The sequence below is a fragment of the Falco peregrinus genome, chromosome Z (genome assembly GCF_023634155.1).
Source record: "Falco peregrinus isolate bFalPer1 chromosome Z, bFalPer1.pri, whole genome shotgun sequence".
Lineage (NCBI taxonomy): Eukaryota > Metazoa > Chordata > Aves > Falconiformes > Falconidae > Falco > Falco peregrinus.
In genome coordinates, this window is record NC_073739.1 from 36,485,424 (window position 1) to 36,510,783 (window position 25,360).

The 25,360-nt window shown below is 37.8% G+C and overlaps 1 protein-coding gene across 2 annotated transcripts in view; it reads left to right on the forward strand.

Annotated features, from left to right (window-relative positions):
* The window catches only part of ROR2 (receptor tyrosine kinase like orphan receptor 2), a 154,430-nt gene that overhangs the window by 64,266 nt on the left and 64,804 nt on the right, over positions 1-25,360 (forward strand). Inside the window, exon 1 of one of the 2 annotated variants that reach the window (XM_055791284.1) lies at positions 2,568-2,651. The exons of the other annotated variant lie outside the window; for it this stretch is intronic. The gene's annotated coding sequence lies outside the window, so the exon portion shown is untranslated. Of the gene's footprint in view, positions 1-2,567; positions 2,652-25,360 lie in introns of those variants that run through there. 2 annotated transcript variants of the gene reach the window in all.

Consider the following 25,360-nt stretch of genomic DNA (forward strand, 5'->3'; position numbering starts at 1 on the left):
CAATGTTTGATCAAATTTACTGTTGATCACCTACTTTGAAATTGCTTGCAGTTCTCTTCCTGGGTAGTATATATTTTCGATGACCCTGTTAAGGAAGTTAGGTATTCTAGTGTGAATATTTAATAAATTTCCCTGAATCACAGTGGAGGTTTGGTACTGTTCTCATCTGCAGAAAGTGAAATGAGGTGTCACAGCAATGGAATTGATATAAATACTTATGGCAGCAAAAGTAAAAATCAATCACTACTTTTTGAGGGTCTGAAGTGGGAAGAGGAAATTGTCAGTAGGTGAAAGAATGCTCACCAGTAAAATTCTCTTACCAATAGCATTGTTAACTTGCTTATTATGGAGTAAATAATATTCAGCTTTCTACATAAAGATGATACTTAATATCATGTTTCTGTTTTCTGGGAGAAGTGTGAAGGACAGTCTGTGTTCAATTACCATGTGTATTAGGGTGGTTAAGTAGCCTCTGATCTTTGACTTTCCTTTAGAAGGCTGTGGAGAAAGGGCCACAGATGGTGAGGAGGAACTCTCATTAGGGCACTGTTGCAGAGAGTCTATGAGAATCCAGAACAGTGTGTTGCACAGAGTGACAGCAATGCAGAAAGCAACCAAAAAAGAGTGACCTAAAGGGAGAATATAGTGGATAGGGAGCTGTGAAAGGGAAGAGAGGAGTCCAAAACAAGGAACGAGAGACTGTGGTGGACAGTGTGAATAGGTTTAGCTGCCTCCCCATCAGAGGAGGGCATGAGGTAGAGGGGGTAACAGCAACCTTTCACATCCTAAATGAGAACATAGGTAAATGACATTTCCTTCTGACAGTAAATTTGCGTTTTGTGTTTCTTCAGCTTACATTTTTAACCTTACAGTGATGAAAAGTGAAGAGCTGTAGGTTCTCTGGCCTTTCTCAGCTCAAGTTCCATTTTTAAACAAGAAGTTAAAAAAAACAGTGTGATTTATTATAGTTTTGGTGCCCTGTCACTGGAAAAGTTAATCTTTGTAAGAGGTTTGCTGTATCCAACACAGTCCATAGACACCTGGAACCAAACTAACATAAATACATACTTATTTTAATGAATCCATGGAAATATTTTATTTTTTTTCTCAAGGTTTTTTGTTTTATTTTGAAGATCATAGTTACTAAAAGATGAGATTTTAAATGAAGAGCCTCTTTTCTAAAGGTGGGATGTTTCTAAGCCATCATATCAGTGATCCCCGCATGCATGAGTGTAGCTGAAGTGACAGAAGAATGTTCTGTGGAGAGGAAGGATCGAAATTCTTATGCTAACTTCACTGGGGGTGAAAATATTCTGCCTTATTCTACTTTTAAATATATACATTGCTTTACTTGGAACACAGAATAAAAATAGACCCTCTCACCTGATTTCACCTGTATCTCAGACCAGTGAGTGTTTCTGTGTACTTCATCACAGCCCAGGGCGCCCTGGGCAGGCGATGAAGTACAGTACTCTCTCTGGCAAGACATTCTTCATGGGAAGACTGTATAGTTTTGTGGCCATATCCTTTTCTGGCAGTGCTATTCTGCACTGCAGCCATTGCTGCTTATTCCGATCTCTGGAGATCCCATGTGCACCTGTGCAGTGAACTGGGTTGGAAGAGTGATTTATATTAAAAATAACCTTCCTCCCTGCTCCCCCCACCCCCCCTCCTTTTCTGGGTTATTTTTAACCTGGTTAGTTGCTTAATTCAAATCACAGTGTGGCTGGATAGACAGTTACACTGCTACCATAGACATACTGAGAAAAAAAGGGTCAGGACAGGGGAGGTAAAAACTGTTTGAGACAGTGTGGCCTCTGAAGCAAAGGTCTCTGAACATGCTCGAGAAGGGCTGGGCTGGCAATCAGACTACATAGAAACACTTTCATGTAGAACAGTCTTTTCTGTGATTTGGGAAAATATTTTGCTAGGTTGTTACGGATGTGTATGTGCCATTAATAGATACGAATGGATTGAAGGGGGCTCAGAGAAAAACAACACAAATAATCAGACCCTGTGTATATGTGTACAAATGCATGAGGAGGATTGGTTAGATGTGAGCATTTTGAGGAAGCTGTGATGGCATATGGCATAGGAAGGTGCAAGCTCAGAAATACTTCTGTGGTGTAAGCATCACTGTTAGTAAGGGGTATGGTAAAATAATGAAGCATGACAGTAAACCTTTTTTTTTTTTTTTTTTTTTTTTTTTTTTAACTGTCAATGTATCAATGTAATGCATTGTACCATCAGAAGATCTCTGTCACCGTCAGGAACAGTTTCTCAAGGGAGGTCCCATTTCTTGGAACTCATAAAACTGAGCTGAATAAATACTAGAAAACATAGTATATGCAGAAATTCTTCATTGGCAGAGGTGTGAATGACTGTTACATATTTACATTTCTTAGCAACTGTGAATTGTAGCTAGCAAGTGCTGTTGAAGACCACAGAGGAATTTCAGATGGGAAATTCAAAGTAAATGCAGAGCATGCTGTGCAGTTATATTATTGGCCATGCCTACTACATTTTATCTGCCTGTTTGTTCCTTCATAGTGCAAGCATTCCTTCACTATGGTCAACTGTGAATGAGATACTGTGCTGGATTCCAGTGAGGCTTGAGGCTTGTAAACTCTGGAAAGCAACTGACATTGGAGGTCAGTGTGTTATAACATTTAACTACACTATCTGCTTATAACAGGAACATCCTTGTGTAAACAGAGATGCTGCTGATTGGAAAATTTGGAGGCAGAAGTTTTCAGCTAGTTTCCTGAACAATGGTGGAGTGGTTTGTAGCCTTTCTGTTGTTCATAATAGAGCAGACACAGGAAAGTGTAATCCTGTACGGAACCATCTGTACAGATTTTCAGCCCTCTCTAGAGTACAGGTACTTGTCAGTCTTGGTACTCTAGTACTGTAAATAACTGATAGACTTTGATCTTTTCAAGCAGTGTGCATGAGTATCTCATAATTTATTTTAGTTTTTTGTTTGCAACAGTAAATACTGTTAAAAAGTACTCTTCCACTTCATGTCCTTATGTTTCTATTCAGGTCTGTTGCTCTTGTGTATTTAATAGTACAAATAATGACAATGAAATTGAAGGGCAAATCTGAATGAAATTTCACCTACAGTTTGGGCTTATGCCCATATCCTGGTTCTGATCGTGCCTGGCTTTAATTATGCTGAATTCCTGGAAGCTGCTATTAGACCATTCCATTCCCAAATGGTCAAAGTATCATGAAATCAAATTACCTTGTAAGGTTATGTCTGCTTTTGACTCAGTACTGGAAAAATTAGGTTGCATTTGTTTTTTGTATCAAACTCTAATTTTCTTCAAGGCACTAAAGAGGACTAGATGTTAGGCTTGCTTTTTAACCCATCTGTGTTAAATATACAATATGGAGATATGGTTTGAATGTAATTGGTTATGTTTTATGTGTAGCTATGGAATTTGAGACTCGTCTAATAATTTTCCCTTTAAACAGACTTTCTGAAGTACCAGCATGGTTTACTGCCTTCCTTGAAGACTGCATAATTTTAGATTCCTCACTTTCATCCCCCCTGTTTCTCATTCTTTTTGTGTGTTAGCTAATCCTGACATTTTCTTAATTTAAAGACCAATTCATAACTTGAGTTGCATTTAGTTACGTGAATAATTCTATTGATTGTAACTCAATGTGAAGGCCCTTTGCAGAGTCAGCTCTTGACTGTATTTTCTCCTGATAGTCTTCTTTAAAATGGATATGTAATAAATAATATCCATTTTATCCTCTTTATGATTACGTGTTACTGGTCTAGTTTGTATGTAGAAGGATGAAAGGTGAAATATGTTGGGCTTGTCCTGACTTTGATAGCTCTACCAGCACAGGTATTCCTATGTTGGTATATTTTAAATTCCCTCCAATTCCCATAACAAATTAAAATGGCAGGTTTTATTGTGTATTTAAATGGTTCTTGTAACAAAGAAAATTGTGTAAGTTAACTGCTGCTAGTATTGATTGTGCATATTGACTCAGTTGCCTTTCTCTGTAATGCAGTGACCAGTCAGACCATAACAATAGTATGGCTTGAACAAGAAACAGTAGCTTGTGTTAGCAGTAGGTTAAGTTAGGTTTATTCTTGTTCCTTTCAGAAACTCTTGGCCATCGCAGAACAGACGGCGTTAGGAGGATATCAGAGTCACCTGGTCAGATTAGCTTGCAGAACCCACATTTGATGCCACAACTTCAAAGCTTACTTTAATTTCATGAGCCACATAAACCATAAAGAGTGGTTTGGCTAGTAAATTAGACTTTTCTTTTAGACTCTAGCACTTTACTCTGTGCTTGGTTTATTTTTACCTTTTGTATCCAAGGATTTTAAACTAAGCACTACAGTTTTAATTTCGCTGAGCTGAAATGCAGGCATTGTTTACAAAGTTACTTAATCATGTTATATTTCTTTATTCAGCTAGTTCTGAATTCAGCGTATTCCCTAGTGTTGTAGCAGTGTATTATTAATAGTCCTCATTGCTGTATCTGGTTCAGGATATTTGCTATGTACAATTATTCCACTATTTGTAAGCTACTTGTAATCATGAGATAGAAGCAGTTAGGCTGATACCTAAGTTACTGTCTGATGTAAAAGAACAAACAAAAATGTGGTATTTTGATGTATGTGTGGTATGTTGTGCCACATGTTTCTGAAGACCATGATGATTTACTCCTGTAAAGTGTAGGTTGCCCCTCTTGTGTACAAATGAATGTATTTCTTGAGATACAACTGATACTATATTAATTGGGCAGGTACTTACAGATATTGGAAGGGAATACTTAACTAACTTAATTTCTTAATTAAACAATTAGCACAATGAAATTTCAGATCAGCAGGGATTGAATCCTTCCCCTTATTCAGGGCACTCTGAACACTACAGCAGCTAAAACCAGATTTCAGAAATCTTCCGTGCTTTGCAAGGTTTCTGTTGCTACGTTGCTAAAAGCTATTCAATTGCATTCTGTGGCCCTCTGTATCTAAAGCACATGCAATTTTTGCAAGGGAAGGCAGGTAAACTCTTCCATTTAAGGTGTTTTTTTGATATATGTAGATACAGGAGCCTACTGTTTGGCTGTGTTGTTATTAAACATGCTAAGATTGAGTCTTGTGTAGAGAGGAAAAAAACCCAAAACCAATGTCTGGAAAACAGCCTTCAATAACCTTTGCTGCCAGAATAGCCCACTAATTACAAACACATGGAAATATTTATAAAGAGCAGGGCATGGGCTCAAAAAACAACTGATCTCCTGCTCTGGTTCAGCATATATGAATGACAGCCCTTAGTAACCCTGTTCCCTGTCAAAGCAGGTCTGCTTCATCAAACTGTGACAAAGTACAGCTGCTCTGCAGGCAGTAGGCACCCCAGATTATTTCAGTGAAAATAGCTTACGCTATGGGAACAGATTTTGGAAAAAGTTACCTTGCTAAGAATTCAAAAGGACAGTTTAGTTTCTGTCATCTATTACTCCACTGTGTTTGGAAACTTGAGGAGAATTTGCAAATCTTCTGGAGTTCTGTTACCTTTCCCAGTTTTACCTGATGCTTATCAAGAATAAGTAATGGCTGTAATACAGAGGTTGGCCTCTGCACTGCAGGGTCCTGACATCACAGCCTTAAAGCCATTTTCTCTTCCCTTATGAACCATTCTCCTCTGGAAGGGTCATGTAAGTATAAACAGAACATGGAAGAATGAGAAGAATAAAAAAAGATTGTCAAGTTTCTAGTTATTTTCATGTAAATAATAGTTAAGAAACTATTGTTTACATGAGTACACTGTGCAAGGGCTGTGACATTTTTTTTGTTGTTGTTTTTAATGTAAAGTCATGAGTACAATAAAGATGTGTAATTACAATTCCTCTGCAACATCACTGTTGAACAGTGAACATGACTTCCATTTTTAGCGATGTTCAGTACGTTCTGGGGACGATTTTCATTCATTTTAGGGAAAATATCATAGATTATTACAGATGAGGGTTTTTTAAGCAGGTGCCCAGAATTTAGGGTGCTGTCATGAACATCACTCTGGTTCCATAATGTCTTTTGGTGTCTACAGAACTACTTCTGAAATCTCAGGAGGACTGCAAACAACTCTTAATGGTATTTGGCATTTGTTCAGCTACCTCTGTCATCACCCGAAAGTACAAAGTTACTTTCACATACTTGACAGCAAAGAAGGTTTTGAGAGAGAGATTCAAGCTGTTGTTTTAGTGAGGGCCATTTTATTTTACCCCTGCTGAAAAATCTGGACTATTTGTGCTGTAACTGAATTTCCTTACAGTTAAAAGGCAAGTAGCATGTCTCCTTTCTTGCTGAAGATGTGAGTGTATGCTTTCAGTCAGAAATATAAGTGGGCTATGAAACAGCTTGTGTTTTGCTTCTTCTGCTCTTCTTGCTGTTATTTTTCATAATGTGTGTGACGCACATGATGCAGTGGAGGCCACATTTCCTGCAGGTCTGAGGTAGTGACAGAAAAATGGCATGCAAGAGCTTGAAAAGAAGAGAACACAACTGTCTCTATAGCTCTTATGATAGCTCCCAGATGTTCTGGCTTTGTACTGCCAGCTTTCCGAAGACCTGGATGTTAAAGTTTCCCTGCTGTGTGTATGGGTTGAGTTCTGTCATAACTTCAGGCTTGGTACTTATACAGATGGCATCTGTTTGCAGGGTATGCTCTGAATTATTGCTTATGTTTCAAAAACTCTGGAAAGCACATAATTCTAATGCATATAAATATCTGAGGTTAGAGTCTGATTTGTTCATTATATGCCTAATCTGTGCATTGTACTTACAGTTCTTGTAGTGTTTGAAGTAGTGCTACAGTGTCAGGAATTCAAGTGTCCCATATACTGCTGCATCAGTAGTGATTATTTAAATGTATATTATTATTGTTGTTGTTAATCATTAATATTGTTAATTATTAGAATGATTTAATGTTTATTACCAGTAAGTTTCTCACTGACTTCAGTGCCTTTGCTTCTGATAAAAGTTTGCATTAAAAAAATGCTGGAAGTTGTTGTAGTGTAACCGATCTTCAGAGCTTTTATTGGTGTGCTGGACTGTGTAGCCTTGAAAAAGACATGATGACTCTCAATTTACTGAGAATCGCATAAGTTTTCTTTCTGTTTATGTAGACTTCTGCTTTTGGATATACAGTGACTAAAATTAGGCATATAGCAGAGAAAGAGAAACAAATGATCCTTACCATGTAAGCTTGTGAAAGAGACAAAATACTGCATTTGTTGGAACAGAAGCTTGGGACACAAATTAATTTCTTAACACACAGCAAATACTGGTTAAAGCAGTTAAAAGCGTAATTTCTAGCCAAATGAATAAGAGAAAATAATAAAAATATTTTTCATTCCATTAATGTTTTGGAATTGAAATGAATGAAAAAAACTGTCGGGAGAAGATTGAGTGTGGCATTACACAAAATTACGCAAAAGGGAAATACCCATTTGTCCTCCAGGATGCATACCTTTCCTATGTTAGAGCCACAGAGCGTTGTGCCTGTTTCTTCCTCTTCTGCTAAGTGGCCTCTGCCTCAGGAATCCTCACCTATGTGAGGATCATGGCCAATACTGAATGGGAATTATCTGTTGTTACTTTAATTTTGGTTGCTTTAAGCATCTAAGGTTTTCTTCTTCTTCAGAGTATTTAGTTGATGTAGCTGGTGTTTTCCACATTCCAGTCCAGTTGACTACTGTGAATAGTTTACTAGAAGTCATTTCTACAATGAACACTTGTCAACACACACATAAACATGGGGTCCTAACCAGCAAGAATTTTTAATCACATAATTCATAATTTATCAGTATTCTTCTGTTGTTTTCATTTCCCACCTGTCTACCTTTACACCTGTTAAAGGTGACTAATGTTTTTCAGAGTTGTTTTTCTTAAATGTAAGAGGCATAAAGCTGGATGTGAGAAAGCAGAGTGGAAAAGTGCTATCAATGTGTAATGTCCATGTGTAGAACACAGAAAGATCAGAAATAGATTAGTCTGGACCCTTAGAAACAAAAACAGCTTTTGCATTTTTTATGAAATTACTTTTTGCTTCTAACTTTTGTAGCTCATATAGTTTAGCAATTGTATATCTCTATTGCAGCAGATGAGAAAATTCTCCCTTTCCTAGAGCAAGGCCTTCTGAGCTCCACTGTCATCTGGGAAGTAACTACATTCTGATTTTTTAACATTTTTAACATATTTGACTTTTTAAAAACATTTTTAATGCAATCTGAGTTTTAAAAATATTTTACAGCTCTTCAAGAGAGAAAGAAGTATTTTATTTGGGAGCCCATATTCCTGAATAATTTATGCTGCCTTTCGGGTCTTCACATCAAGGAAGAGTGAGGTGTACCAAACATCTGTGTAGTCAGAAAATAGGAATGTTCTTTGGAAGCATTACTGAGTTTAAGCTATTCATTAAGAAAAACATTCCTAAATGCAGTTTTAGAAAGTATTTTATAAAATTTGAAATATTATTCTATACTGCTAAGCCGTATGTGAATTTCAGAGTCAACAGCTGTATTTTCATTATTTGATATTATCTTTAGCAAATGAAAAACCAACCAACCAACCAGCACCTCGCTCCCTTCCCCCCACCCAAGAGCCCCAATCCCAAAAAACCCCAACACCCCACAACAATCCAAAACAACAACAAAACCCCCCACTGTTGAATAAAGAATACAGAAATACCATTCTGGAATAAATGAGTTCTTGTTTTCCTAATTATTGAGTAAAATGAGTTTGTTTAGATGTGAAAGTTTAAGATCGGTAACACTAACTTACTGTTGTGGCACACATCTGAACAGTTAGAAGAATTCATTGTAAAGGTTGAAATTCGTATACGTTTTTGTTGACATTCTTGGAAAAAAGTCAGACTTCAAGTATGACGGGGAAAATTATGATTTTTTTTTTAAGAAAGGGTTTTCAAAGACTGGATTCATTTAGTTTGGCAATAGCTACAAAATGAACATGTATTTAAAAAAGCAAAGACTTAAGTGATCACAGCTTTTGGCTCTTGGGGAGAAGGAAATGCCTTTAAAAATTCCATATTGCAACAAAGTTCATTCTCTGCCTCCTCCCTCTTTCTAGCCCCTATTTAATGTTGTGTGGAACATCTGTTTGAAAAAAGGCTAGAAACAAGTCTGTTAACCCTTCAGCTGATAGATGTCCAGGTTTATTGTGAGATGGTTATTTTCTTGGAGGACTACTGTGTTTTGGGGACCTTTAACTGCTTTTACCTCTTTCTGCCTTTCTCTCACCACCTTCATTTATTTTTTTTATTTTCATTTAATATGGGAAACAAGAGAAATGAGAGAAGAGCAGCATACATTGCACAGTTTTTCACTGCTTTAGGGGAAACAACAAACCGTAATAAAGCTAGTGAGAAATAGGTGCATTACGGAGCGCCTTTCCTTTACTGTCTTTGTTTTGGCTGTAAAGGTCTAAAAGAACTTTTCTGCATCTCTGAGTGACACTTTGTGAAGAGGTGCCTTGTGCCTGCAGTGCAAACATGTTCTGGATTTCAGTAGTTGTGTAAAGGTGGAGACACTTGACAGGAGACTGAGAAATGAGGCTGCAACTTTGTATGTGGACATATTTTAAGAGCAGAGCCTATCCAGTGGATAAGCGTGAGGCATCCCTGTAACCTGCCAGCTGGGGATTCACAAATAACATAGATGATCTTCTGGACCTGCAGCCTGTTCTGTTTTCTTAAGCCCGGTGTCTTCTCAGCCTTTGCATAAGTATTCCAGGTTGCATGTTTGTCTTTAACCATGGCTCTTTGTCCAAGAGCTGACTCCTGTATCTCTTATTTCTGATGCCTGGGGCCTGGCTACCTTTTGCTGGGAGTCCATAACATGTCTCCTGCTGCTGCTAAGAGGCGGGTAAGCCTGGGGTGTCCATGGCCTCACTGGTTCACCCACAAGGATTTCTTTGTGGTCCCTGCAAATGCTGGCAAATGAATGCCGCTCTTCTCTGCACGGCAAGAACTGAGCTCCTCTTATCAAATATCCCGTGTCTGAATGCAGGGTCAGCAGTAGGTGTTGCTCTGGCTCCTGGGTCACCAGCTGAGCTAAAAACCCCTCCTTTCCAGAAAGCTTTTCTTAAAGCACTGTCTCTTTATTCACTTGACTCATCTAGATTCATCACCTATTTGCTGTATAGTGCCCTAGATTTTGTTTGTTTCAGGTTAATTCTGCTAACAGGATCAGGGACCAGAACTGAAAGTTGCCAATATGAAGATACATGCTTTTAATTCATTTTTCTTTAACTCAAGGTCCCTTTTGCACCTATATTTATTATTATATGCATCCATAATTTTGTTGATGGGTGCTGCAAATTTAATTAAATAACTGTTTCTGAGACATAACTAATGAGGTAAGGAGAAAGAACTGGATTAATGGCATGGCAAGTCTGTCTTTCCTCATGTGACTCTGGGGACCTGCCTTTGTCTTCTGAAGAACATTTCTAATGCATGCTTGACAGGAGGTCTCTGGAAATGTTTGCTTGGGAGCATGAGAGGTAGCTGATTTGTTTGCCTTCAGCTCACAGTGGTAGTGTACCACAAGATTCGTAATGTTTTGTTTGGTCTTTAAAAAACAGATGAGCAAAAATGTGCTCAAAACTCTCATTAAAAATATAAAATTACAGAATAAACATTTAATAATTGCATTCTTATTTAGTTAGATTGATAGTTTGTAGAATATATTTATCTATTAAACTAATAAATCTTCTAAGCCTGTTGAAATCAGTGAAAACACATTTTAACTATTAAGACTTTTCTCTGTTGATGGAGATTTCTTGAGGCAGTAAGTGTTAAAGGTTACAAAGCTTGTAACCAGCAGATATTTATGCTAAAGAGAAAGGGTTCAATAATGTAGGCAAAGCTTTTTTCAAACTATAGAAACATAAATTAAAAGTATAAATGAGAGAGAGACCAGTGGCTGGCTATGAAATCGCTAAGAAACTTGGTCTAGCATCACTCTGACTCAGTCTGACCCAATATATCCATATTACACAGCATCATTAGATCCACTGGCTCTCATCCATGAATGCAGAAGGAGAAGCAGAAGCAGTACATGAATTCTTAACTTGGACTATCTAACCTACACAGGCAGTATAAAATTTGTATTTGTTTTAGAAAATTAATTACTTCACAGCAGGCTTGTTACATGTAGGCACTATGAACTTAAATTGTACCCTTAGTAAATAATCTCTTGTAAGAATTTGATTGAACTAATTCCCTAAAGTTTTTGCTTTGCTTTTATAATTGTTGCATTATACAGAGAGAGGGAGACACACACACATAATTTTACAATTGGAAATCAAGGCCTTATGGTAAGATTCCCATATAACCAATGGTCAGCAACTGTGAAAAGAATGTTCTGTGAATGAGAGTTTAGGGGTGCTGACTTACTTTGAAAATCCAGCCTTTACCTTTTACAGTATTTACGAAGGGTTAAGCTTTCATTTCTGTCTCTTAAGATTATTCTTTTTCATACAGAGAAAGAGAAGATACTTCCACTTAATCAGATACTCTGGAATACATATTAAATACATTCTACTAAGGGTATTTAAAATCAGTTCTAGTGAAGTCTTCTGGATTGCTATTCCACGTTCTGCTTGAATGAGAGAACAAGGTAGATACTGTGTGCTGCACTTAAGTTGCCAAATCCTGTATTTACTATTTTATTACTTACTGATGTTTCTTTGCCATTCCTTTTCTTCCCCAGAACTGTGCCTATTTGGTCAATACAATTATAATTATATTGTTGTTACTGCATAATTACAGTGCTGCAGAGTTTATATGCTTAGTACATACATTCTTGGGAAATACTGAAGATTGAACCGTGATGGTTCACCCACTGTTAGACCAGTGTGATATCGGTTATGGACGCTGTCCACAACTGTCATTTTAAGCCGTGTGTAGTGCTGACTGTGCAAGAAAGTAACACGTGTAAAAAAAGTTATGATTAAACATATTAATTGGTAGAAGATGTCACAGATGTTTTTATTTCAGCTCAAGAGTAGCCTGATTTTTTTTTGTCTGGGGACAATGGAAGAATGCTTATTGCCTCATGCAGGCCACATAACCATCGTAAGCTGGCTTTAGCTGCTGTAGCTGAGCTACATAGGTTCTGGGATCAGGCCAATATTGCTGTTACTTCTGGTTTTTGTTTAACATTTAGCTATTGCTGAACTGAGTGTGTAGCGCTTATTTCATTTGTACCCAGCTGGAGATGACTCTGCCCTTCCCATCTGCTTTCAGATGTTGCAGGATCCATGTTGCCAGGTACTTCTGCTCCTTGTCTCATTTTTATGGTCTAAATGAAAATCATTTCTGTTGTTCTCTGCTGGGTACTGGAGAAAAAACATATTTCTCTGGATACCAGGAAAGAAAATTTCTGTTAGTTCATTTGCACATGCCAGTACTCCAGCCAGTTGTAGCCATGTTCTGTGAAGCAGTTCTAGGTCAGATGTTATTTCACATAGCACTGACCACTGAGGTGTTCCCAGGAAAGATTGGACAACCTACTTTTGCAGCAACGCTGACTAGGTTTCCAACTCACTTTAACACATTCCTGCCAAGCTCTGAAACCCCATGGTGCAGGTAGCCACCTTGCATGGTACTGAAGGTGAATGTGAGAGTGAGGCTCTTGTATTGCCTGAAGTTCTTTTTATGAAATCTAATAAGCTAGAGTTTTCTGACTCAGAGATTCTGTCTGCTCAGCCTTGAGCCTGTGGAGGGCCAATGCATAGACCATCAGGACCCTGTAAAGGAAGATGAAGGGAAGGATGTTTCTGGGTGGAAAGCAAGGTCAGAGGGAGCAGATGAGCAGGCAGAGTCCCAAGAGAACATCACTCACGTCTTTGCTATGTTCTTTCATTTCTTCATTCTATGCTCACAGTATAACTTGTACCACTGACTTATCTCCTACCACAGTGGAAGTTAATGCCTGATGCTGTGCAGTGTTTGCAAAACGCCTGATGCTGGGAGCAGTCAAAGCTGCTTTCAGTGTGTGCTTGAGTCTCATGCTGGTGCTGGGAGGAAATGTCTTGGAAAGCTGAAATGCTACTCAAAAGAATGAATTTTTACTTCTGTCATACTGCATTTGCCTTCAATACAGTTTCCTATGTCCTTATTTTCCTCTTTTGCTGATCCTGTGGCCAAATAGTTGGAGCACAGAGGTAACTGCCCGATGACAACCAGAATGTCTTTGGGGCCACCCATACCTGAGGAGGTCATGGATACAAACATCTTTATAATAGTAGAGTTTTATCCATTTTGTAGCATTTTTATTGCTTAAACTGGTATCAGACCTCAGGCAACTTAAGAGTTACATCAGTGTAGTTAAACTGGGTCAACTTCATACCTTTCAGGTAACTCACTTTCATCTGTGAGCAAATTAAGTTTTATAAGATGTTTGCTTTTCTCTGAAAAATTAAACAGTTGTTAAAACTTATGCATATATGATTGTCAAAAGCAGTTTTATATGGTATATATCTATACATATGGTTCAACAATATTTATACTTTAATATGGTACATCTGAAGTAAAAAACTTAGTGTTTATTCCTCTGCAGTTCCAGGTAGCTGTCTGAATGGATTTTCTTCATTTGACTAGCAATAAAAGATGTTGAAGGTGTTCAGTGGAACTGAGGAGACTTTAAATAAACTACACATGCTATTTGCAGTGCTAAGATCAAAAGTGTGAGGAAAACCTCTTGTGAATATATGCCAAAAAACAGGACGACAGAAAAATAGGTTTGAATTTTATGCCAACCAGTATTAGCAAAGGAACAGGGGAAAAATAGTACCTTAGTTCTGTGGTTTTGCTCCAGAACACCTAAGTTGTATCACAACCTGCTATTTCCATGCTTAAACAATTTATATTTTGCTTAAGTAATGGAACTGCCTGGTTAGAATACAGACCTTCGGGCTGGGATCAGGGATGCATCAAATTAACTGAGCCAGTTGTACATGTTTTTAGGTAATTGCAAAGCTGGCTAAGCTAATTCTGCTTCTGTTGGTAAACACAACCATAGCAGTTTGTTAGGTTTTGAAATGGAAAAAAAACCCAGATAGCATTGGTTTATGTCTTCCCCCCCCCCCCCCCCAAAAAAAAAAAAAAAAAAAATTCCCCAACATGTTTATTAACATTTTTTAATATCAGACTCTTCGAATGTGAGTGCCAGCTGTACTAGGCACCTGGCCCATACTAGGGATTTGAAGCAGACTGATCTCATCTGTGCAACTTGCCTGCTGCAGAAAACGCCTCCTTGTAGCCTACACAGGCCCTTTCAACTCCCTGCTCATTTCTCTCTGACAGGAAACTAAAGATAAATTTATAACATCAAATGACTTAATTGAAAGCAACCTGATGAAGTCTTTTCACTGTACAATCTCAGTAATTATGGAGGTGTTCTTGTATATCAGAGTGGTTGTTATGCTCCCACCCCGAGACTTTAAAGCAATGGCGTTCCGTGGCCTCCGATGGGCTACATGTCCCTTGTCCTTTCTATGGGTGTATTTCAATTTTGGTGGAGTTCCCTGTGTCCTCCCCCACAGAGACCATGCCTTGCTGTTTAAAGGCAGAGGGAAAATACTGCTTCTATGCCATGAGAAAGGATGGAAATTTTTCTTAAAACAGAAAGGAGCTCTTCTTGTTTGGTTTCAAAGTTCAGATAATGGGGAGGGGTAGTGCCAACCAGCAAATCCCACTGTCTGCTCCATACCACCATATTTTTAAGCTTCTATTTTCAGCACTTTGATTTTATCAAAAGAAGAAAATGAAATTTTGTGCTCTTTCTCAACAGAAGTAATCTGAGTTCTGCATCAGGACTCTTTCCTAATGCTGTGGAAGAAACCTGAAATGTGTTTAACAGAGGGGCTAAGTTGTTTCCAAGGGCTGTAACTGATCTCCGTTTTCCTCCAGGTTCTCGGCAAAGAAGAGCAGGGTAGAAAAAACTAAAGTAACTTAAATGCTTCTGACCATAATTTAAACTGAAAAATAGGAAAAATGTTGCTTTCAATCTTCTTTTTTTGTTGTTATTGTTTTATTCTGTTAGGGAAATATTGGTTGTCTTCGATAATTAAAACAGTTCAAAGGTTCATAAATATGTTACAGGTATCTCTTTTCTAATGGGGCAATGCACTTTAGCAGTAGTGTAGTTTAATATACATTTATTATTTTTTCTAATTTTGAAAAAATTTAAATGATGTTAACGTAAGCATTTATTACCTGTGGTTGTGCTGTTTGTGCATAAAACAAGCCATGCAAGAAAATAGTAAAATAAAATCTCTTTAACATGTACATGGAAGAGAAAATAGCTTTCCAAAAATATGTTTTTAATTTGAAACATATTGACTTAGTAAATACAATTTTATCTTTAGTAGTGAGTTGAAGTGATTGTTTCTCATTACCATGGGCTTCAAGATTTTAAAACTGGATCTCAGCCTCTCACCTAATTTTTATTCATGGATTGTAAGAGGAAAATAAGGTTTCCTGGCCTTTAAAATCCCAGTTGGTTTTTCAGCTTTGAATGAAGTAGTTGAAATTTAGAATGAGGCAAATATTCTGAATGGTCTTGTTTCTGTCAAAAGCTGGTTTAATGTTTCAGCTTCTTCTAGCTCCAGTTGCTTTGTCTTTGGCTTCTACTTCTTCAGAGTTTTGATTTTTCTTGAACACTTTAAATACTACTGAATATTTTGTAGCTTAAATTAATGTTGTTTACTAGATTACTACTATGCACAGGATATAATATTTTCATATTTAAATATAAATGGGGAATTTGAAAAGAAAAATGTCTTTACGTAAAACAAGATCCAAAAGTTAGGTATTTAAAAATTCTTTCATTTTTATCTACTGTGCCTAGATCCCTATGGAGATCTGAGAAGCTGGCTCTCTGAAGAAAGGAAATTTTATAGATAGGGTTGCTAAGTCTTCCCACTTCACTAAACATAGTTATGCTCATCACTTCAAAAGCCAGCAATGGGGGTGATTGTGGTGTAATTTCATTCTCATCATGTGCCATTTATAGAAGTTAATTGTTTTGTCCAAGAGTTAGAATAGATGTTTTAGTTGAAATTATTCTGTGAATGTTCTCTGCCATTGCAAACTTTCACTTTAAAGCACGGAGTGGTACATACATTGCATTCTTCTCCACAAGGTTGTTTGAAACCGATGTATTTCATGAAGGAGTATGTGATCTTGGCCTTGTACACAAATAAACAGGTTTTGCCGTATAGTACAGGTGGTACTGTTTGCCTGCCAAACACATAGGGAGCCTACCATTGCAAGGCAGGTCTTGTTCCAAATACCATGCAGAACTCTGCCTCTTACAGGTGACAAACCGATTTTAATGTCAGGCATCTTTAAAGTCTGTTGGAGAGGGATGACAGGCTTCATTTTGTTCTGCAAAATAATTCCAGCCTCATGTAATCCTTCTTCCTCCCTTCACAGTATATTTTCAAAAGTATTTTTCTCCCTTGATCTGGAGCATAGAAAACTTTTGAGATCTACGTTGCTAGGTAGGATTTTTCTATGTTTATGACCTCTGTCACATAATTTTTCTTTTAAACTGTGTGCGTATGTAAGTGCAAGCTGGAAAATTGAGTGTTTCTAGAAGGCTGCCTGACAATCAAGGTAATGTCATGTTTTCCAGCAAGAATACCAGATCTATGTTGTGTGTGATTTAAGCAGCAGTTTCTGCATGAAGAACAGTGTTCACTTTGTTTATTGGAGGATTACAGAAAATCCTATAATTCATCACTAGTCTGTCAGAAACAAGTTTTGGCTGATTTAGTACCTTATTCAGAATTGAAATGTACATATTTTATCTTAGATGTCAAGTGTTCTGTTTCAAGTCTGACATTCTAGCTTTGTGCAGAATACAAATAACCTTAGTATATATTTTTGCAAAATGACAAACCATATTAATGAAAGAAGATGCTTTGAGGCATGTTGCTGTGAGGTTAAAATCTACTACTTACTTATTATAAAGCTGTTTATCAAAAGAAAATAACTGTTTGGACTGTATGGTTATTATAATGTATGACGAGGCTCTGTGGTACTTTTTCACACATACACTAGCACGTCTGTCATTGGAGATGTGGACTGGTTGATTTAAGAAGAGTAAATACCTTTATTTAAAATCCTGTTTCTTACATCAGTCACAACCCCTGCATCTACTTGATATCTGAGCATCTGAAGTCATATAGGCTGCTAAGAATCAGAGACGTTAAAATATCTGCTTCCTTAAAATCCTTTTGGCTCTCCTTACTCTTTGCTGGCACTTTGTTGCATGGTGTAAGCAAGATGATAAACAATAATGGCTACCTGTATGGCTGTTTCATCTGGTTATGTTTTCATTTTCCATAACAGCATAGCTCCACTATTCTGATTGTGGAATGACCGGGTTGTATAGGTCTTATGATCTTGTAGATTGAGCCAAAACCCTGTTTGAAGCTGAGGCAGACAGCTACACAGACGTACTGACTAGAGCATATTTTGTTGTGTGTGCAAATTACATTTTGTTATGCCAAAGACATCAGATATAAACTTGTATGCTTTTCCCCTTCCCTGTTTTTGGTTCTGTTGCTGTCAGTCTGCTCTCAGAAACAGTGACTGGGGAAGCTTTGGGTTGGCTTATGTTTCCTTACATGTGCTACCAGGAGGTTGGATGACTTAATAGAATTAGATAGCAAGCTGTTCTTTCAAAAACAGTAGTTAATGAAATGACTGAGTCTGGCACTTTGCAGCACTTTACAGCTGCAACAAATGCATTGTGGCTAATAGCTTTCCCCAGATATTAATTAAGAAATTGAAAAGCTCCAGGAAGAGGATTAGCTATCCAATGTTTAATCATTCTCGTAGTTATAAAGTATTTTACCCAAACATCTCTCATTCTTGCCTGTAAATTAAGCTAATAGTGTATTCTTCTAAAAATAAACTCAATGCTAGTGCTCATGCAGACTCTATCTTTTCAGCCTGGGATTAAAAATAAAACAAGGTACCAATTCAATGTATGAATGTCCTTGAGCAAAGTAGTTGTGCACTTAATGTTGTACATATTAACCATCAAGGGCTTTCTAATCAGGACCAGAAGGTTGTATTTTAAATGCTATGGATTATTTCCCCCTTTTTTTCATAGATCTTCTAAAGACCTTTCCAAGACTTGGGTTACTTTTAACCTTCACTGCTCTAATCCATGAGACTGAGGGTAGTTGAGGCTACACAGGCCAAAACTGGATGCTTAGGAGATATGATTAAAGGATGTTTTCGTTATACTAGACGTGTGGGTAGGTGTTCTGCTGAGAACTTCAGCTGGCTTCCTGTTTTTCCACACTGAGACCTCTTTTCCCCACAGCACATGTACCACTACGTCTAAGCTTTTCTCCCGGAGTCCTGCAGTCCCTCCATAACTGAGTTCCCCATTCCCTTCTGAAGACTTCTCCAGACTTCCCCAGGTCCCCTGCCTCCCCTTTGTCTTCCTGCCTTTCCTTTTATTCATCTCCATATAGAAATTATCCTCTTTGTTGTTTGGTTTGCCAGAGCAAAGTTGCAGTATATGTTGCTTGGCAAGGGGCATGGCTGGTTAGCCAGATGTGGACCTTACAGCTGGCAAAGATGTCCTTCCTCACTCACCAGCCAGTCTGCACTATCCAGTCAGGAGACCTGCATGCTTTGAGAGCCTTCAGCTAAACACCACAGCCTGCCTCTCAGTTGTGGTAAGGCAAAGTTTTAACTTTGTGGCCCACATGCGTTGCAGGTCTGAGATGTGTCTGTTTACTCATCAAAGAAACAGTGAATGATAAGAGTAAACAAGATGCCTTTGAATACTCTGTATAATTTCTGGTGTAGCTGGTACCTTGGTTTTACCGCCTTTGCCAGTATTAAATGTTATGACAGGGAAGGTGGGGTAACACATTCCTGCCATCCCATCAAACTCAAAATCCAAACAGCTCTGAAAAATACAGAGCGCTCTGTGAACCAAGCCCATTGTTCCGGAGATGGCAAATTGGAAATCAGAATTTTGTGGTGACCAGAGTTGTTGACAAGCTTAGTCTTTGGTACAAAACTACACACAGTGCTACCCAGAGCTGGAGGGTATGGGAGTCACCAGCAATTCCCAATGCAAAACTTCACTTTGGGCTTTTTTCTTCTCTTTTCTGGCCCAAAGATTGGCCACACCACGGATACCATCACTATCTTGGTGTAGTTTCTCAGGTGTCTCTCCAAGTCCCTGTTCCCATCTCCCCCTGCCCTTTCTCCACACCTACTTTCCCTGGCTTCCATGGATACAGACGTATTTTCCCAGGGGCTGGTTCTGTGTAAGTGTGAGTTAAGAGTGTGGGTCTGATGTCCTGGCTCATTAAAAGAAATGGAAATCCCATCTCACTGAGGTCATAAACACTCACCTTTGTGCTGGGTACCCTGGTCACTACCAGTGCTTTAGCATGAAACCCTTAACTTCTTTCTTAAGTGGCTTGTACAGTCTGAAATGTGGGATCCGGAAAGTTGTTTTATTAACTTCTTGAACCAGTTTTCAGAAAATTACTTCATTTTCTACATTGTTGAATATCTCTTAAAAGGTACATGCTTAAAAGATACTGGAGGAATGGGACTAGAGAGAGACAAAAATCCAAATCAATATTTACTTTAGAATACTCCTACCTATGTTAACACTCCCTCTGCTGTGTAATACAGACTGTCATTCATACACAGTGCAGGTTTCCAATCAGTTCTGTTGATGCAGTCAATTTTGAAAGGAAACATGCATTCAAAATGCTGGAGATCAGAGATGAAAGAGTTTCTGCTACTTCTGTGACACTGTGAATCTCCAAGATCAAAGTGCTCCCTATTTGAAAAGGTTCACCCATTTCAATTTTTTAAGGTCTGCAGCACGCCAGTGTCAGTTTTGAGTTCAGCTAGGAGCCTGTTTAGTAGGTAGGTAATAACTCCTCCATAACACATGTCTCCAGAGCTGTTGTTTACACATAAGTAAAGTTACACATTTGTAAAAATGAAAGCAGACTTGAAAATGTAGCAATGTCTGTTTATAGTTTTAACAACGTTAAATCCTAACAGTCAACCTACATGAGTAGTACACGTGAGAAGTAATTTAATTTACATTGTTTCTTGCAAAAACTTGATGCAAAAGATTTTAGGGAAAAATATGTTACGATTTTACAAATTTAAGTCAACTTTTGTCAATGAATCTTGATTTTCTTCAGATACATAAAATGCATAGCCCATCTCTGCACAAATGCACAATTCCTAAAACAAACCAGTTACTGTTTAAACAGCTAGTATAAATAATGAACCACTCCATTACCAATAATATAAATAAATGTAGACAAGTAAGGGTTCTCTAGAGCTGAGAGTTTAGGTTATGCAGAAACTTCGACAGCTGTAATTTGTAGGTCCTTGTAGACTGAGGGGTGTGAGTGATGTAAACTCTAGAAAGCTGACATTTAATGTATGTCTATTTTGTCATTTTGCCAAAAGGCAGGACTTCACTGTTACGTTTCTTTTGCTGTGTACAGATTTAGAATAGGGCAACAACTGGCAGAAAAAAATCCACAAAATGCCTTAAGGTTTGCAGTACTGTAAACAGAGCACAGTGCTGTACTGCATGATGAGTGATGAGTCAACATTTTAGAGAAGTCTGGTCATAAACATCTTTTCCCTCAATAAAACTAAGAAAGAAGAATAATAGGAGAGAAAAAAAGTATTAATTGAAATCTATTTCTTCATATGTTAAGATTTAAAGTTAATTTAATAGTAAAAGCTAATTGAGTCAGAAGTGTGCTTCTAATTAGATCATAATCTAAAAAGTTTGTTCTTTCTTATGCTTAGCTGGTTGATGTTTTGAGGCTTTAAGTCCACATGTCTAAGGATGTATATGAAGCAGCTCAGTTCTCCCCTCTACTCTAAAGTAACCACATACCTGTAACTTCAGTGAACCACAGTGTAAAATGGCTTAATCAACACCTCAGAAGTTTGGTCAGTTTTGGTGAGAACATAACAATTTAAGATCTAACTTTAAGCCAGAAAATTTGAATATTTTCACTAGTGTTAGTGCAAGTCCTTTGGCTTAAATTGGTAAAGTGAAAACATGCGGAAAGTTAAGACCTTTCCTTGGGTTGGGGGAGAAGTAGAGAGGGGGAGGGAGGGAGGAAAAGAAGGAAAGATGGATGTAAAGGGAAAGAAGGCAGACTGACCATGAGCACACCAAGATGAAATGTGTCCTTGGTCCTGGGAAATTTTTTAAAGAACAGAAAATGGTTCATATTTTATGGTTGTTGCCCAGAGTATTTACAGAAACACTGTAGTTTATACTGTCAGTTAGTCTAAGAATACGACTACACAAGCAATCGTAAACTGCCCAGGTGCTGTGCTATGTTACTGAGTGAAGGTACAGAATTAAACCAGGGTGCTCTTCTTAGGTGCTTGTTATGAAACACTCACAGTGACAATCTCTGTTCAAAAAGTGTGTTTTTTCTTCATAAATGTGCTTTGCCTTTTTTTTTTTTTTTTTTTTTTTTTTTTAAACTACCTGCTGCTGAACCTTCACTTTAGTTATTGCAGTACAACACTGCCATGTCACACAGCAAGCAGCTCTGCTGTTTCTGAATAGGCTGTCCACCCATGTTTGTCAGGGTATTGCCACCTAAGCATTCACCCTTCTAGGGAAAGAACAGCTAAGTGGGCAAATGCAAGTGGATAGAAAAAAAGTTAATTAGTTTATTAATAGCTCTATTAATTCTAGTTGTATCAGTGATTTTGAAAGAGCTTCTGAAAGGTAATTGCGACCTTAGAGGTCCTTTGCGTAAGCAGTGGCCAATGTGATGGTGATACACTCCTTGGTTCTTCACTTCCAACAGCAGCAAGCCTTAACTGTACACACCAAAGAGACAAAGCTGGCTGATACAGTTTATTTCCCTTAAATCTGCCATTGGGAAGCTTTCTGCAGACTGCCTGGGGGAATTGCAGCTCCAGGCAGCAGGGGCGGAAGGTGGCAAGAGGTGTGTCTGCAGTATTGTTGCCCTGCCAAAGTTCATGCAGAAAAGGGCAGCGGCTCTGTCACTTCAGGCTTGCTTCTCTACTGCCTTTGGGATTCAGGCTGCGCTTAAAACTCAGGTTGCAAAGGCTGTGGGGTTTTTTGCATTGTACATTGTGGCTCATGCACTGCCCCAGCTTACTCAAAAAAGTTACCCAACATGTGTGTTTGTATGGCACCTTCTAATGAGCTGATCTGGGGAATTATGTTTACTATGAAAATCCCTTAATTGTTTCCATGCGTAATTAAAATCATGTCTAATGACCTGGACCATAGATAGGGGATCATAGGTATGAACAGGAGATAAAGATTTTTTTTCTCTGTTTATCTGGATTGAAATCAAGACTTAAAGGTGAAAGAATGGTGGAGACAAGAAATGCTACAGCAGGTTTCCTGGCAAACTGCAGCTTAAGGTGAATAGATGGACTCTTATTAATGCCCCCATTCTCTCCATGAAGAAAAGAATAAAACATTTACTAACAAACCCTGAACACGTACTGAGGTGTAGCAACTGCTTTCTGCTAATCTAATAAACCCCACATTTTCAAATGCTTGGGATCTGTAAACATTTATGTCTTAATTGCTTCTGGCCTATGGTATTTGAGTCAGTATAAATATAAGTGCTTTACTTAAGTTGTCATATTTTTGCAAACTTTGAAATCTGAGAGAAACTTTTTTTCCCGGAGGTGGATGTGAATTTTCTAGGTGGATGTGAAATTTTAAACTGTTACAACTAACAAACCACTTTATTTTCCCATCCTAAAGACATGCTTCTGTAGGCCTGTTTCACAGGATATAGCAAAGAATTAACATGAGTTTTTGACACAGGCCTGTTTGTTGCTATCCTTGAGTCCTGTAATCATCTTCAAATTAGTTATTCATAACTTTTACTCTTGAAAAAAATTCCCACAACTAAAATATCACAAACTCAGAAAATTGCAGTGTCTAATACTATGAAAAAGGCTGAGGTAATGCTGAATTGAATAATTTCATTCCCATCCATTCTGAATTATAGTTTAGTCTCCAGATGTTCTCCAAGCAAGTCTAAATTTTGGTCAGCCTTTTTTATACTCTAGTTGACTGAAGTGGGATGAGTGGTAATTACAGCCTTTGCTCCCACTGCGCTTTGCCAACCTGTGCTGAGTCTCCTTGAGCTCTTTCTCTTACAAACCTTACCTAGAAAGTCTGTGGAGGAAATTGTCAGTGTAACATAAAGGCTTCATCTTGCTTTATTATTCTGTGTTAAGCCTTACTATACCAAAGTAGCTTCTTTTGAATGCTTACTGACTGGAATGTGGGAGAACTACAGAAATTTGATCATACTTTTATCCTGTAATAAATGATTTTGCTCAATATGCCTCATTAGGCACACTTTTGCAGTGAACTGATATAACTGGATCTTATATTAACCTAGCTGATACAGTAGTTGTAGTTGGTATGCTAACACATGAGGTTGGTGTTGAATGTTAGATTCTTTACTTGAAAAGAAAAATTCATGTGAAAGTGTTCGTTTATTGACTTGGATGTCATTGTACTGGAGCTCTAGTGATAGCACTGTTATAAATCTTTTTAAAAAGAAATCAAAAGCATAGCAATCAGCATGCAGTAAATTAGAATGAAATATAGCCTTTTGTACGAACTAAAGCAGCAAGGAGCTCTTGCTCAAGTAAAATTTTACCATAAATTGTGAGTCCACTAAGAATTACTGTTTTATGACTCAGGCCAATAATCTCCAAATCTGCTTAAAAGCCTTGTTACAGTAACATAATACAGGGTATGTGTTGCCTTTTTTGTTTATGAAGTAGTTTCATAAAGTCCTGCCAAACCAAGCGACTGAAGTCTACTGTAGCCTTTATCTCATGGGAAGTGGTGGCTAGAAAGGTGGATTATGGTAAGGGAATTCAGTCCTGATGTGACTACTAAAAGCTGGGTTGCTGTGCTGTGGCAAAAGTATGTGCTCTTCAAAACTGACTTTTGCAGTCTGTGAATCTCCTTCTTTACCACTGTAATTTAATTTTAGTTTTTCCGTTTTATAGACCTTTTCCTGGAAAGGGTTTTATGCCAATTGAGGACTCCATCTGCTATTGTTCTTTTCTCAAACTCCTATTAGCAGCTGCAAGCATGCAAGAATTGCAGTGCCAGATACTCAGTTCTGACTTCTTTTTCAGTTTCTGCATGAGCTGTGAAATTCAGATTCTTTTTCAGGTTTTGGAGGGAGGGCATGGATTTTTTTGTGCACTTATGTTTGTGCAGAAGAGGAGAAAAATAGGAGGGAGAAATATATATATGTAGTGAAGCCTGTTTTGTTTCCTCTACATGAACAAGAATTTTTTTTCCCGTTCATTTATTATATTTAGAGTGATGTGTCATGTTTGTGTGTTCAAGTTTATTGCTGCTTCTCTTGTTATGAACACTGGTATATGTTGTGTTAGTGAGACAAGTAGAAGGACGAAATGAAGTTCGTTTACCTTGTGTTATCAGTAAGATTTCCTGCATTAGCAGTTTGGCTGGCTTTCAGTTTTATTGGAGGTAGGCATGTTTATAAATATACAGAGAATGTTCTTTTTTAAGGAATAATCTACTTTTCATTTTTTTTTCCATTGGGGGAAAATTCAAATAATATATAATTTCATTTAATAAATAAAAATGAAAAAAAAATATTCATATAATATGTTTCAGGTATGACTTTCATTATCCTGGGAGGCATCTTAATAGGCTTTTCTAATGGTATTTTTCTTCTGAAAAGCAAAAACAGTGTCTCTGCCGTATTGCATAGCAGCAGATGTTCACAGACAGCTAAGTAACTGAGCAGAGAACTTAATAATCTATTATCTGTACAGTGCTTACTTTATCATATGAGTGAGGTCAGGTATTTCAAATTAATATATACAAGACAGAGTACAGAGAGAGAGCAGAGCAAAACAGACCAGCCAAGCATGACAAGGTCGAAGGCAATACATCAATCGGTTGGCTTTCTGGGTCATAGTAGTTTTAAATATTTGAGAAGCCATTCCAAGAGCAATACAGAGTTCTTTGTTTTGTTTTAGATCTTTGACCAGATCTTATCTACATCCACAGAGCCGGACTGTAAATCACCAAGTCTCTTTCATGTTGGCTGCTTTGTAGAAAACCTAAAAGGTTGTAAGTAGTGGGTGTAGTGGAAGATGCAGAGAAGCTTCTTCCCAGTGTATTCTTAATTTCATGTCTAGTGGTAGAAAGTACAGCACATGGAAATGACCACTCCGATCTTTTCAAAGATGCATTT